Below are 13,796 nucleotides of genomic sequence, written 5' to 3' on the forward strand. Positions count from 1 at the left end.
GGTTCCTGCAAGCCTCTTGTCACAACATTCTCATCAACTGATCAATACAAAGCTTTGTTTTATGTGTATTTCTGTTTAAAGATACCTTATTTAATATATATTGCCAAGTCATTAACATTAAACTCGGGACCAACAACACTGGAACTTATGTTTGAATGAAGGTTATCTAACACATGTATTTTTCTGTTAGGCGCATCACAGCTTTCTTGCACTTAGTAACACTAGACAGCACTTGAGCACTATACTTGGGGGTCATTTTAAACAGTGAAATCTACAGAAAGCACAAAAATACCAAAACAACGTGACACTTAATGAACCATGAAAAAGACACTTGTTTACGATATCAGAGCTGAAACAAAAAGACAGAGTGTGGCCTTATTTGACTTCAACTGGAAATGTGCATCAGGTGATTCCAATTTTTCATTTTGTGCATTGTCTGCGAATGATTGAAAACCCTGCAGATATTTTCTTTTTATGGAACACTTCACGAATCTGTGTGTCATCCTTGTGCAGGGGCACACTAATCTCTGTATCATTCCAGAATTAGTGTATGTGCCACCGAAGCAAGCATAAAACTTCACAAGTATTGGCTTTAGTGTTACAGATAAATTCTAACAAGTAGGCAAATTTACAATACAGAATCCACAAATAATGAGAATCAGTTGTGTGTGTGTGTACTTGTCTCACCTAAATTAATTACAGAGGAGAAATTTGCAAAAACAACAAATCTAAAAAGTCTAAATTGGCAATATTAGAAATTTCTTGGACAGTCCTACAATAGTGGAGATTCAGTCTGACCATCTACCTACTACATCTCTGTTTACCACTGCTGAATAAAGGCACTGATCCTAAGAAGTACAAAACTGAGAATTTAAGTTCCCAAAAAGATAAAGTTATAATCTTTCTACAAGATTTCATTGTCCACTCATTAATGTTATGTGCTAGCCTTTTGATTCCCAAAAAGATATCTGATGGTCCCTCCCTTTCTTGTTTTTGTGTCTTCTTGGCATTTAGTACACTCTCTCTACCATATTACATGTTGAAGGAGCACCACAGCTATATACACAACATTGCTTATACCTGTGAATTTTTATTTAAAAAGGGGGAGGACACCTGGGTGGCTAGGTCGATTGAACACTTAACACTTGATATCGGCTCAGGTCATGATCTCACAGTTAGTTAGATCAAGCCCTGCATGGGGCTCCATGCTGAGCATGGGACCTGCTTGGGATTCTCTCTGTCCCTCTCTTTGTTCTTCCCCTGCTCGTGAGTGTGCATTCTCTCTCTTTCTCTGTCTCTCTCTCTGTCTCTCAAAATAAATAAGTAAATAGAGCCCCTTTACAACAAGGTGGGGGGGGGACAACATTTAAGTTAAAAGCCAATCAAGTGTGACTACCACCAACAAATGGTATTAGTGTTTTTATCTATAGCCCTTAGGTTAATCAAACAATTGAATTTGAGTAGAAATTTTCCGAACTTAATGTGTATGCAGTAGAGAAGCTTCTATACTTATATATGTGTCCATCTCCTCCATTGGGCTATTATTTTAAAGGCAGCAGTGGTGTTTTACTAATTTTTGTAGCCTTTATATATAACACAAATTTCTGATACTGAATAGATGGATTGTAACAAAATATAGTTTGTACTGAAAATAAGGTCTCATCATTGATTTCGTGAATCTTCCATTTCAATAATGTCCTTTTCTTTTTGTTTTTCAATTTAGAAAGTTTTATACTTTCTTTGGATAATTTTAGCTTCATCAGTTTGAAAGGTGAAAAAATTGATTCTGGTTTCTCCAACTTGTTTCTTTAATTTTTTTTGTTATTAAAACATAATACTATGTGTATTTCAAGAAAATTAGAAGATAAACAATATGAAAATAACACCAATAATTCTTCCTTTTGATTATAATAACTTAATATTTCAGTATATATATATTATATATATATGAATATGTATATTCACTTATCATATCTAGAATAAATCTTCTCCTTCCCCATCCTCCACTCTAGACTGAGAACCAGAGAGGCACTGTAACTTTTGGGAATATGGCCTATTACTCTGGGATGTAACATGGTTTAAAGCATTTCCTGCAAAAAATTCTATGGAAAAATGTTCTAAACAATGTTCTTTTTTAAACAGATACAAGGTCTACATAAGAGGGCAAAAATACACATGCAGGTTATTGGAGACAGCCACAGCCTAAAAAGCAATTGTATTAATATTTCAAGTAAAATATGGGGTGCCTGGGTGGCTCAGTCGGTTAGGATCTGACTCCTGGTTTTGGGTCAGGTCATGATCTCACAAGTTCGTGAGTTCAAGACACACCTCAGGCTTTCATAATTTACTGGCAATGAAAATGATTTGACCAATTATATAATTAAAATGATATCAATAACAACAGCTATCAGAACAAATCCTGAAATTCGGGCAAGGAGTAAGTAACCTTAATCAAGGCAAGTTTTTAGTCCTCCTTGAAATCTACAGATACACGAGTAGAAATGACAATTCTGCCTGACACTACTATGGCCAGTACAAACTTCTAGTAGAGCCTCCATGATAGGTTTTAAACACCTTTGTTCAGGTTTATTTGATACTCAATTAACTTAACATGTTTAAAGGGTGCAATTTGGTAACTTTTTACATATGCATGCCCCTGTGAAACCATCGCCACCATCAAAGTAACAAGTATCCCAAATAATTTACTAATGTCCCCTTTGATGCCTCCCTCCCACTGCTTATGCCTACACTCATCTTGAAGCAAATACTTATTTGCTTTCTTTCACTACAGAGTTTGGATTTCCTAGAATTCATGCAAATGGAACCATACAGCAGACACTCTTTTCCTCAGGCTTCTTCATTCAGAATAATTATTTGGAAATACATCCATGTGTTTCCATGTACAATAGCTTATTCCTTTTTATTGAAGGATATTATCCCATTTTATGAATATACCACAATTTCCTTATCCATTCACATAATGATGGCCATTTGGATTCTTTCAATTTTTGGTGATTACAAATCAAGTTGCTATGAAATTTTGAGTTCCAATCATTTGTGGACATATGCTTTCATTTCTTTTGGATAAATACCTAGGAGTGGAATGATTAGGTCATATACTAGATGTATACTCAGCTTTTTAAAAAGCTGTTGAACTAGTTTTAAAGTGATTGTATCATTTTATACTCCTATCAGTGTATGAGATATTGAGTTGTATGAGACATCCTCTCCAGTACTTAATATGGTATGTCTTTTTAATTTTATTTATTTATTTATTTTTAAAAATTTTTTTTTTTTTCAACGTTTATTTATTTTTTTGGGACAGAGAGAGACAGAGCATGAACGGGGGAGGGGCAGAGAGAGAGGGAGACACAGAATCGGAAACAGGCTCCAGGCTCCGAGCCATCAGGCCAGAGCCCGACGCGGGGCTCGAACTCACGGACCGCGAGATCGTGACCTGGCTGAAGTCAGACGCCCAACCGACTGCGCCACCCAGGCGCCCCTGTCTTTTTAATTTTAGATAGTCTAATAATATGTGTTAGTATCAAATTTTGGTCTTAATTTGTATTCCTCTAAGGACTGATTATGGTGAATATTTTTCACGTACTTATTTACAGTCCATATATGTCTGTATATCTCTTTTCTGAAGCATCTTTTAAATTTTTGTCCAATTTATTACACTATTATAATATATTTTTGTGTAATCTTACTGAGTTTTGAGAGTTATTCAGCTTGTGAATATATATTATCTACATGTCCTTCATCAAATGAATGATAAGGAAATATTCTCCTAGTCTGTGACTTGTATTTTCACTCTCTTCTTTTCAAAAAGCCTAAGTTCTTAATTTTGATGAATCCAATTTATTAAATTTGCTATTGGCTGCAAATTTATTGCATGTAAAAAATCTTTGTCTAATAATGCAAGGTCACAAAGATTTTCTCCTATGTTTTACTTCCACACATTTTATAGTTTTCTTTTTGCATTTAGGTCTATGATTCATTTTTAGCTCATTTTTGTGTATAGTATAAGAAATGGATTCAAGTGAAATTTTCTATATTTGGACATCTAATTATTCCATTGTAATTTATTGAAACAACTATTCTTTCTCCATTGAATTGCCTATGAGTCTTGGTGGAAATTTACCTGAATATATACATACAATTATTGGATTTTTCTATTCTATTACATTGCTCTGCTTGTCTACCTTTATGCAACATCATATTGTCTTGATAATATACTTATACAATAAGTAGTATAAGTGCTCCAAATCTGCTCTTTATTTTTAAAGTTGCCAGTTTTCATAAAGTACCTGGTAGGATATTAACTTCATCGTATCGACTCTATGAATTAATGTGGAAGAAATGACACATTAACAATATCAAGACTTCCAAGAATTAATGTGGTATGTCTCCCAATTTGTTTAGATCTTTAATTCCGTTCATAATTGTTTTGTAGTTTACAGTGAACAGGTCTTGCACATACTCTATCAGATTTATTCCTAATTTTTCATATTTTTGCTATTATTTTGAGTGGTATTTTTATTTCAGTACCCAATTGTTTGTTACTAGTATCTAGAAATAAAATTGATCATTTATATTTATGTTGTATTCTAAAATTTTCCTAAACTCAGGGGTTCTAGAAGCTTTCTTGTAGATTCCGTGAGATTTTCTCCATAGACAATTATGCCATATGTGATTAAAGAAAAACCTGGTTAGTTTAATTCCTATCTCTTATCTTGTGCTGGCTAGAACCTTCACTATCTTGAATAGAAATAAATAGCTAAAGCAGAAATTCTTGCTAGGTTCCTTGTCTTAGAAGGAAGCATTCAGGGGCACTTGGGTGGCTCAGTTGGTTAAGTGTATGACTCATGCTTTCAGTTCAGGTTCGTGAGATTGAGTCCCTTTTTGTGCTCTGTGCTGACAATGCAGAGCCTGCTTGGGATTCTCTCTTTCTCTCCCTCTCTCTGCCCCTCCCCTGCTTGGTCTCTCACTCTCACTCCCTCAAAATAAATGAATAAACAAACATTTTTAAAAAAGAAGGGTAGCATTCAAATTTTTCCCATCACATGCTTTTTAAAGTAAAAACTTCTCAAAGTGACTACTAAAACATTTGAAATTACATATGTGGCTTGAAATACACACACACACACACACACTCTCTCTCTCTCTGTCTCTCTCTCTCTCTCTCTCTCTCTCTCTCTCTCTCTCACACACACACACACACACACACACACACACACACACACATTTTATGTGGTGTGAGATGGAGGTCCAAATTCATTCTTTCACATCATGATATATAATTGACTCTGAGTAATTCCTTTTATGTTTCTGGAATCACTGCTAGTATTTTATTGAAGATTTTTGAATCTAAGGATATTGTTCTGTAGGTTTTCCTCCCTTATCTATTGTCTTTATTTGGTTGATATCATAATTGTGGTCTCATGTAATGAGCTCAGAAGTAATCCCTTCTTTTCTATATTTTGCAAGGGTTTTTGAAAGATTTGTACTCATTCTCCTTTAAATGTTTGCTAGAATTCATGAAGCACTCTGGGCTTAGATGCTTTAGTGGGAAGTTTTCTAAATTAGTGAATCAAATTTTTACTTATGATATATGGTCCAATTTTCTAATCTTTCTAAATCTATTTCAGTAACTTGCTTTTTTTTCTAGAATTTAATAAATTTTACCTACATAATCTAACTTGTTGTCTTAAAATATAAGTATTGTCTTATAATACTTTTTATTTCTGTAAGATTGGCAATAACGTCTTCTCTTTCATTTGTAATGTTAGTATATCTTCTAGTATATCCATCTTCTCTCCTTCTCCTGGTCAGTCTAGCTAAAAATGCTCCAATTTTGTTGATCTCTTTAAAGAACTGACTTTGGATTCAGTGATTTTCTCTACCTTTTTTCTGTTCTATATCTCATTTGTTTACTGGTTCTTTTGTTGTCTTAAAGGATTTCCATTTTCTTTTTGGAAATAGTGCCTCTCTCATTTTCTGGAAAATACATTTTTATCTTCAACTGGGCCCTGGGAACTGTACTAAGCTATGCGAATATAATGGTCAGCAAAAACAGATGTGGTTTCTGCATCTTGTGGATCTTGTATTCTAGATAGAGGATAACTAATCACATTATCAGCCCCAAGGATGCTTAGTTAAAACTGATTGTAGTCTTATGAAAAAACAAAAAACAATTCTAAGAGAAGACAGAAAAAAGCTACCTGGCCCGTGGAGTGAATAAAGATTATATCCCAGTGAAAGTGAAGAGAGGAAGTGAAAAAGTTAATCAAGATTAGACCTGAGCAGGTAGAATAGGAGCATGATGGACGGAAGATGCAGTATCGGCAAAAGCTTTGCGTGTGTAAGAACATGGAAGGAGGAAAATGCAGCTAGAATACAGGAAAGAGAGGGAAAGAAACCATTTAGTGCTTCCTACAACACACTGTGCCTGCCACACTGTTGGCTGCTTAATAGATTGGATATCAGCATGAGGACTGGTGTGAGAGAAAAGAAGTGTCAAGAATGTCTCCTTGGCGTTGGCTTGTAAAATTGGATGAATGGCAGTTCAATTCATTGAACTAGGTGCTCCTAAAATGTTTGTTTGAGAAGATCATAAATTCAGCCCTGGTATGTTGAATTTAAGCTGCCTTCAAACAGAAATGTAGATTAGGCGACTGTATATAATAATCATCACAATAATAACAACAATAATAATGATATGTAGCCCTTGTTCACCAGGCAATATTTTAAGAGCTTCATATAACAATTCATTTAATTCTTCCAGCAAACGTAGAAAGCTTATTATTTATTTCTTTCTACAGATGAGTCATAAAAATGTGTGTGTGTGTGTGTGTGTGTGTGTGTGTGTGTGTGTGTGTTTATCTGGACCTCAGCAACAAGATAATGCGGAATTGAGATAGCAGAGGACCAGAGAGTCAAGTAGGACTGGTAAACAGTTTTGATGGCTCCTTTAAAGCTAGTGAACTCAATTTATAATAATCCCAAAAGGAGCATTGTTGGGCACTTGGCTCACCTGGGCAATGACAGAGAGAAAACAGAAAGTGGGCTGCATGAGACATGAGGATTTGCTCATGAGTTGTGATGAAAAGACACGAAAGCAAAGGAATTTATGGTATGGCCAAGAATGTTATTGAAATAATGCATGATAAGACTTTAGAAAAAAATGGACTGGGGATTAGGAGAAATTAAGGAGTCAGTGGATTCCCTTTAAGCTAATCTGGAGCCCCTTCAGAATCCTTGAAGATCCAGAAATAGTATTCTTTATACAATGCAAGCCTAAGATGTGCCCTGGCTTAACACCATAAAAATAATATCGATGTGGCTTGAACTCCAGAAAATTGTGCTTGTTCTCGATCACTAAATCCTGACTAAGCTGTTTCTCTTTAGGTGTCAAAGATAATTTCAGTGATGTCCCATCCCCAGAGGTCTGTGCTTTGTAAGCCCAGTAAAGCTAAATCCAATAAATCTATTCACAATTAAGATAGTTTCTCATATTCATTAGACTTTCACCTTAATTAAAGGTTTATTTCTCTATATAGTTTTTTTTTGTTTTTTTTTTTTTTTTTTTTTAGAAAACATGGAAGTTGAAGCTATAAATCTAAACCTTAAATAACAAACGTTTCCTTAGGCTTATACATTGGCAAAAATTATTACTGAGGTAGCTTAAATATTAATAATAGTTATTAACAAATAGCCCTGGGTAACATAATCTCAGAGGACACCTCTATATTTTCAGCATCAGTGGCTTATCATCATTGAGATACCTAGGAAAATGTTTGGGGACAGGGAGAGAAAGAGATAAACTGAGACCCTCAGACAGAATGCTACTGAAAGGAAAAATGTACAGTTTTGTGATGTCCTACACTTTGGATTTTCTTAGGCTCATCAAATCAATGTGAGGAAGAACATTCCTTGCCTTACATTACTGTGTAATCAGTTATTTACTTGCACATTTTGGGCATTGCAAATGATTCTGACCTTTGCTAAACTATTATGCACAGAAAGGAAAACTGTCCCTTTAAAACTTGTCTCTTGATGTTAATAAATTAGGGACCTCTCCCAGTTACATGCCAGACTCCATTTGTTGTAATGTTGAATTGAAGTTTCCAGGTGAAATGAACAGCTGCCAAGCTAGCCTTTCAAGAAGCTGCCTTTGGGAACATAATACTTTATTATCCGTGTTGTGCCGTTCTATGCTGAGTAGTAGTTAAAATAATGACAGGGTTGAGTAAGTGAAGTATTTCAAGGTCTATTCTCTCCTTAGCTAGAGAAGCACCTCCAGACTGCTCCATCCATCTGGTCTTCCTCAGGGCAGAAGAAGCAAGTCAGTTGGCTGGAACTGAATTCTTTCACCTGTTTTGTTTTTGTTTTTTTTTTAAACTAAACTTGTAAACTGAATTCAGTCTCTAATACGTTTATCTAAAACCAAGGTTTTGGCTTCCCTGGAATCACATCTTCTTTCACTAGTGAAGGATCTTTTCCATTTGTTTTGAGTTTAATAGTTTGCCAGTTTCCTGTGCCTACTGATCAAGGGCAGTTAGTTTAGTGTTATTCTTTTTTTTAACCCCTTCAAATGCCAGCCTCTGATTTATGGTGGAACAAAATTAACCATTAGTCCAGTTCTATTTCTTGCTGACAGAACATAATTTCCTCTTAAAAGGTTTTTGGGGAAAGATGCAATAATCTTCAAAATTTGGCTTGGACATCAAATGGCTTTTATTAAGCAACAGTTTGAGTTGAGTACAAATGAACTGAAAACATATTTCAAATAATAGAGGAAAATATCTTTGGAAAACCATATATTGGATCTTTCCAAAAGTGAAACAATTTAAAATTTGTTGTGGTTCTTGGCAAAAACAAACATGTATGAGTTTGTTGGGAATAAATGGAAGAAATCCAGTTTTCTGGGAAGAAGACATTGGTTTATTTCTTGTTATGAAGTAGGATAGCCTGTTAATATCTTTCTTATCTCCAGGAATGGTGACAGAGAAAATTATGACAACTAACATCCCACTATATAGAGGAACTGTACAAATCAACTGTAGTTCAACTGGGTTTTAAAAATACATTTTCTGGAATGTATTGCAAGACAGGGGGAAATGGAATAATACTGGAAATCTAGACACAATGGCAGACATTGAGGGGGCTAATTTTGTCAGGAACCTCCTTCAATATTCCCAGACACTATTTAATACATTCTCTTTTGTATTGTAGCTGAAAATGGGTGCCCTTGCTCATCCTGTTCTCTCACATAGTTTATGAACTGGTAGAGCCCTTAAAAGTCCTCTACCACCATTGTAATTTCATCTGGAATATAGGTCAGTTTCTCGAAGAGGTCTTTTCCTCACTCTCTTCATCAAAATTAGATCTTCCTCCCACTAGTTTTTTTTTTTTTTACTCATAGAACCTGCTAATTTTTTTAAATCTTTATTACCATTGGTCAAAAAATATTTATCCTTGTCCAATGTCTAGTCTCCCATTAAACCATTAGCTGTGGCTGTATTGTATACTTTCTGTGCCCCAAGTAATATTTTCACAGCCTCACTTCTGATTTTGGCCATTCATCTCATGGTGATGGCAAGTTCCTTGCCTCCAGGGATCTTTCATTTTATAGCAGAAACTTCTCCTCCTTTGCTGTAATCATCAAGCAGGCATTTGCAATCTGGAATGTAGACAGTTAATAACCCCAGGAACAACTTTCATCCAATGTGATATAGAGCTGACGGAGAAATGCTTTAGTTTATCCTCAGGTGGAAAATGCTACATAATTGTGAATGCAGCCCACTTGCTTGATGTCTTGACCAAAGTTTTCATAAGCACACTGGGAAGATCTGATTTTTCTTCCTACATATCATTAATGAAGATCCTTAGGTTTGTAGAAAGTTGGATGTATTGTTGAATTTTGTGTCCTCAGAGCGTGTCAGAATGGTTCTTTTGCCCTTTGTCAGCTGATCAGTTGGACTTCACATCTCATTATTATCTTTTGCTGGACTCTATTTCCAGATTCGTGATCAGAATTTTTTTTTCTGACAACATCAGAGCTAGTTCTTGTTTCTTGTTCCTGGGGTGGGTTCATGGAGACCCAAGACATCCCCCTGTTTCTGGAGCTTCACTCATCCACTACCTCTCTCCCACGGAGTTCTGAGAAGAACATCAGACTCTTCAGCACTCATTGGTTTCATAGTCCTGTTTCTAAAGTAGCTTTATTTTTTTCTCAAAATTTCACAGCAAGCTAGCATCTAGGTTTATACATAGCTCTCACATGGTTTTGTCTCTAGAACGTGGGAATTCAAACCAGCTGACTTTTGAGATTTCTATCCCAGGACTTAAACTGCTTAGAGATTTTCAAAGCTAATTCTACCCTTTGAATTATGACCTGAAGCAGGAGAGCAATCAACGTGCCTGGCATTAGAACCCAAGAGTCTCTAGCTGCAGCCAAGCAGCTCAGAGTTCTGAGGAAAACCAATGACCCTCTAGTGGTCCCTGGAGCAGTGCTCAGCAGAGTGGACCTAATGGGAAGCCATTTGAATTTGAAGTTCAAATCTAAAATCTCCACATCAAACTTAGAAGGAAAAACTATTTAGCATATCACATACATCATAATTAGCCTTAAAGATTACAAGCCTATTTTTTCAAAAAGTGAAATTCTCTTTCCTTGTCAGGCTATTACTGGTACATTGTCTAATCTCCATTTGTAGCACAGAATGGTGAGAAATTCCATTATCTCTATTTTATTGATGAGAAAACTGAGGCTGAAGAATGAAATATCTTGCTCAAATCAGAGAGTTAAAAAGTGGTAGAGGAGATGAATCTCTGGGTTCTATTCCTGAAGCCAAGACTATGCTGTATATTAACTAACTTGAATTAGTTAGAAAAACAAAACAAAACCAAAAAAACTAAAACTAAAAACTAAAAATAGAACTACACTATAATCCAGTAATTGAACTCAAAATACAAAAATACAGATTTGAAGGGGTACATGCATCCTAATATTTATAGCAGCATTATCAACAACAGCCAAACTATGGAAAGGGTCCAAATGTCCACTGACTGATGAATGGATAAAGAAGATGTGCTGTGTGTGTGTGTGTGTGTGTGTGTGTGTGTGTGTATAATGGAATATTTCTCAGCCATCAAAAATGAGAGCTTGCCATTTGCAATGACGTGGATAGAGCTAGAATGTATTATGCTGAGCAAAATAAATTAGAGAAAGACAAATATCGCATGATTTCACTCATATGTAGAATTAAAGAAACAAAACAGATGAACATATGGGAAGGAGTGGTAGAGAAGAAAGGGAAACAAACCACAAAAGACTCTTAATGATAGAGAACAAACTGAGGGTTGATGGAGGAAGGTGGGTAAGAGATGGGCTAGGTGGGTGATGGGTATTAAGGCACTTGTGATGAGCCCCGGGTGTCGCATATGAGTGATAAATCATTGAATTCTACTTCTGAAACCAATATCGCACTGTATAATAACTAAAATACAAAATAAATGAATAAAATTATTAAAATAACGTGGTAGAGGTGGCATTAAATGAAAATTAAATTGAAAACTATTTAATTTGAAATCCTCAATTTTGCTACAATACTCTGAAACATCCAAGCCAAAATAAGCCACACCAGAAACATTTTGTTCAAATGAATAAATTTTATTTTTACCTAGAGAAGTAAAAATTTACCTATGAGGAATATCACATATCTTCTAGGCTGTCAATTTAATGTCATATTGGAAAGCAAAAAATACTTCCCTATTGGAATGGCATACATTTTTCTTTATATCATACACCTAAAAAGTTTAGCACAGACAGCTAAAAGTGGAATGGGGAACAAAGTATCGTTTACTATAATTTTGATTTCCTTATTTGTGGTTCTTCCCTATCAAATTGGTGGTGAAGTTTTACTTTCAATTCTTAAACCCCAAAGTATCAATGTGGGATCATGGTGAGGTAAGTAAATAATGGTCTTGGGATGTGTGGAAGTCCCACTCTCTGGTTTCTTCATATAAGGGAAGCAATTTCTACTACTAGCGAAAAAGCATGGAATGTAGATTGTAACCACAATACATTTTTATTTACATTTCTCATTCTCCCTTTAAATTTTTATTTAGAGAGATATATTCCCTCCCTGCCCCTCAGTGAAAACTGGGACAGGCTAATGGTTTTCTGTACCCATTCAGATTAAAAACAAACAAAAATCATCAACTTTAGTCATAAAAAGTCATAATTCAGAAATTCAAGATCCAGTCAGTATCCAAAATTAGTATCCAGTCCCACATAAGTGTTAAAATTCTAAACTTAGTGGCAGATCTAACTTAATGTACTTCAGGTGGGGGTAGAGGGCGGGACATGGGTGAAGGTGGTCAAAACGTACAGACTCCCAGTTATAAGATAGATTAATTTGGGGGATGAAATGTACAGCATAGTGACTATAGCTACCATACCAAATGTATATTGTATATTTGAAAATTGCTAAGGGAGTAGATTTTAAAAGTTCTTGTCACAAGAAAACAAAATTTGGAACTATGTGAGATGTTGGATGGTTAACTAAACTTAGTGTGATAATCATTTTGAAGTATGTAAATCTATTAAATCATTATGTTGTATACATTAAACTAAATACAATGTTATATGTCGATTATATCTCAATAAAACAGGGAAAAAGATGATATGGCTCACTTAAAATTTTAGAACAAAATTTAGAACAAAATTTTAGTAACTGCAGTATATGTGGAGTGTGTGTTCTGAAAATAGACCCCCCCCCCCCCCCCCCACACACACACACCTCTGATTTAACTTACTTCAAGGGGAAAGCTGCTTGGGGAGGGTTGTGAGGTACTTATATTGTCTGCTTTTTTCATGTTCGTATTCTCTATTTTCCTTCCAACGTGTGTTAGGTGAGTCTTTAGGCCAGTTCTTACTTGTTTTACTTGTTAGCACTATAGGCCTGGCAGATGGCTTTAGTTATTATCCTGAGTGGGCCTGGCTAATGATGAAAGGTAGATCTTTCTCTTGTGGGTACTTTTGTTGGCACTTCAAAGGTTGCCTACTTGGCCATTCTTTCCTGCAACTGTCATAATCAACTAGATGTATCTATCTCCCTGATGGTCTCTTGCAACCTCTAACTCAACCCCTGGGCATCCAGCAATATATCCCCAGTCTTTTTCCTGAGGTCTCTATGCCCCTCTAGAAGATCATACTGGTCAGGACCAAGAAGATTCTGTTTTTACTCTTTCAACCACAAGGCCCAGACCTGCCCATCGGAGAACATTCCTGTGAATGTTCCTATGACACTTGGGGTTTCAGGACCATCTCAGTGCAGAAGCACTAAAGTGAGTCTACCACCAGAGATGTTAGTCTGCCCTGCTATTGCCTACTACATTTCTAGGAATCTGATTAGACTCCAGGTTTAGTTCACTTTAGCTTCTTCAGGCAGGAGTCAGGCACTGCTCTCTGTTTTTGGATTTCAGGGAATATATCTCAAAATATTCTGAGTGATTTCCTTATCCAGGATATAATCCAAAACTTATAAATAGGGCAACAATTACTGTGTGCCCTTTCAAATTAGTTTCAGAGTATTGTCTGACTAACCTGCCCAGAGGTCATCTGTTACTCTACAAAAAGATAACAGTTTTGAATTACTATTTACCATTAATTAAGTCTCAGACTCTGGAAAGTTAGATATTTACTAGATCGAAGCAAATTATTTTTGATCAGTAGAGATGGAAATGATTTGTTTAGTAAAGAAAACAATTGAGGGGCGCCTGGACGG

The 13,796-nt window shown here is 35.6% G+C and overlaps 1 non-coding gene across 1 annotated transcript; it reads right to left on the minus strand.

Annotated features, from left to right (window-relative positions):
- Positions 1 to 468: 468 nt before the first annotated feature.
- Positions 469 to 571, minus strand: LOC112856583 (U6 spliceosomal RNA). The gene has a single exon (XR_003223147.1). It is a non-coding gene; the product is annotated as a U6 spliceosomal RNA (small nuclear RNA).
- Positions 572 to 13,796: the final 13,225 nt, after the last annotated feature.

This window comes from Puma concolor, chromosome B3, assembly GCF_028749965.1.
Source record: "Puma concolor isolate L17-30 chromosome B3, mPumCon1.1.hap2, whole genome shotgun sequence".
In the NCBI taxonomy this organism is placed as follows: Eukaryota; Metazoa; Chordata; class Mammalia; order Carnivora; family Felidae; genus Puma; species Puma concolor.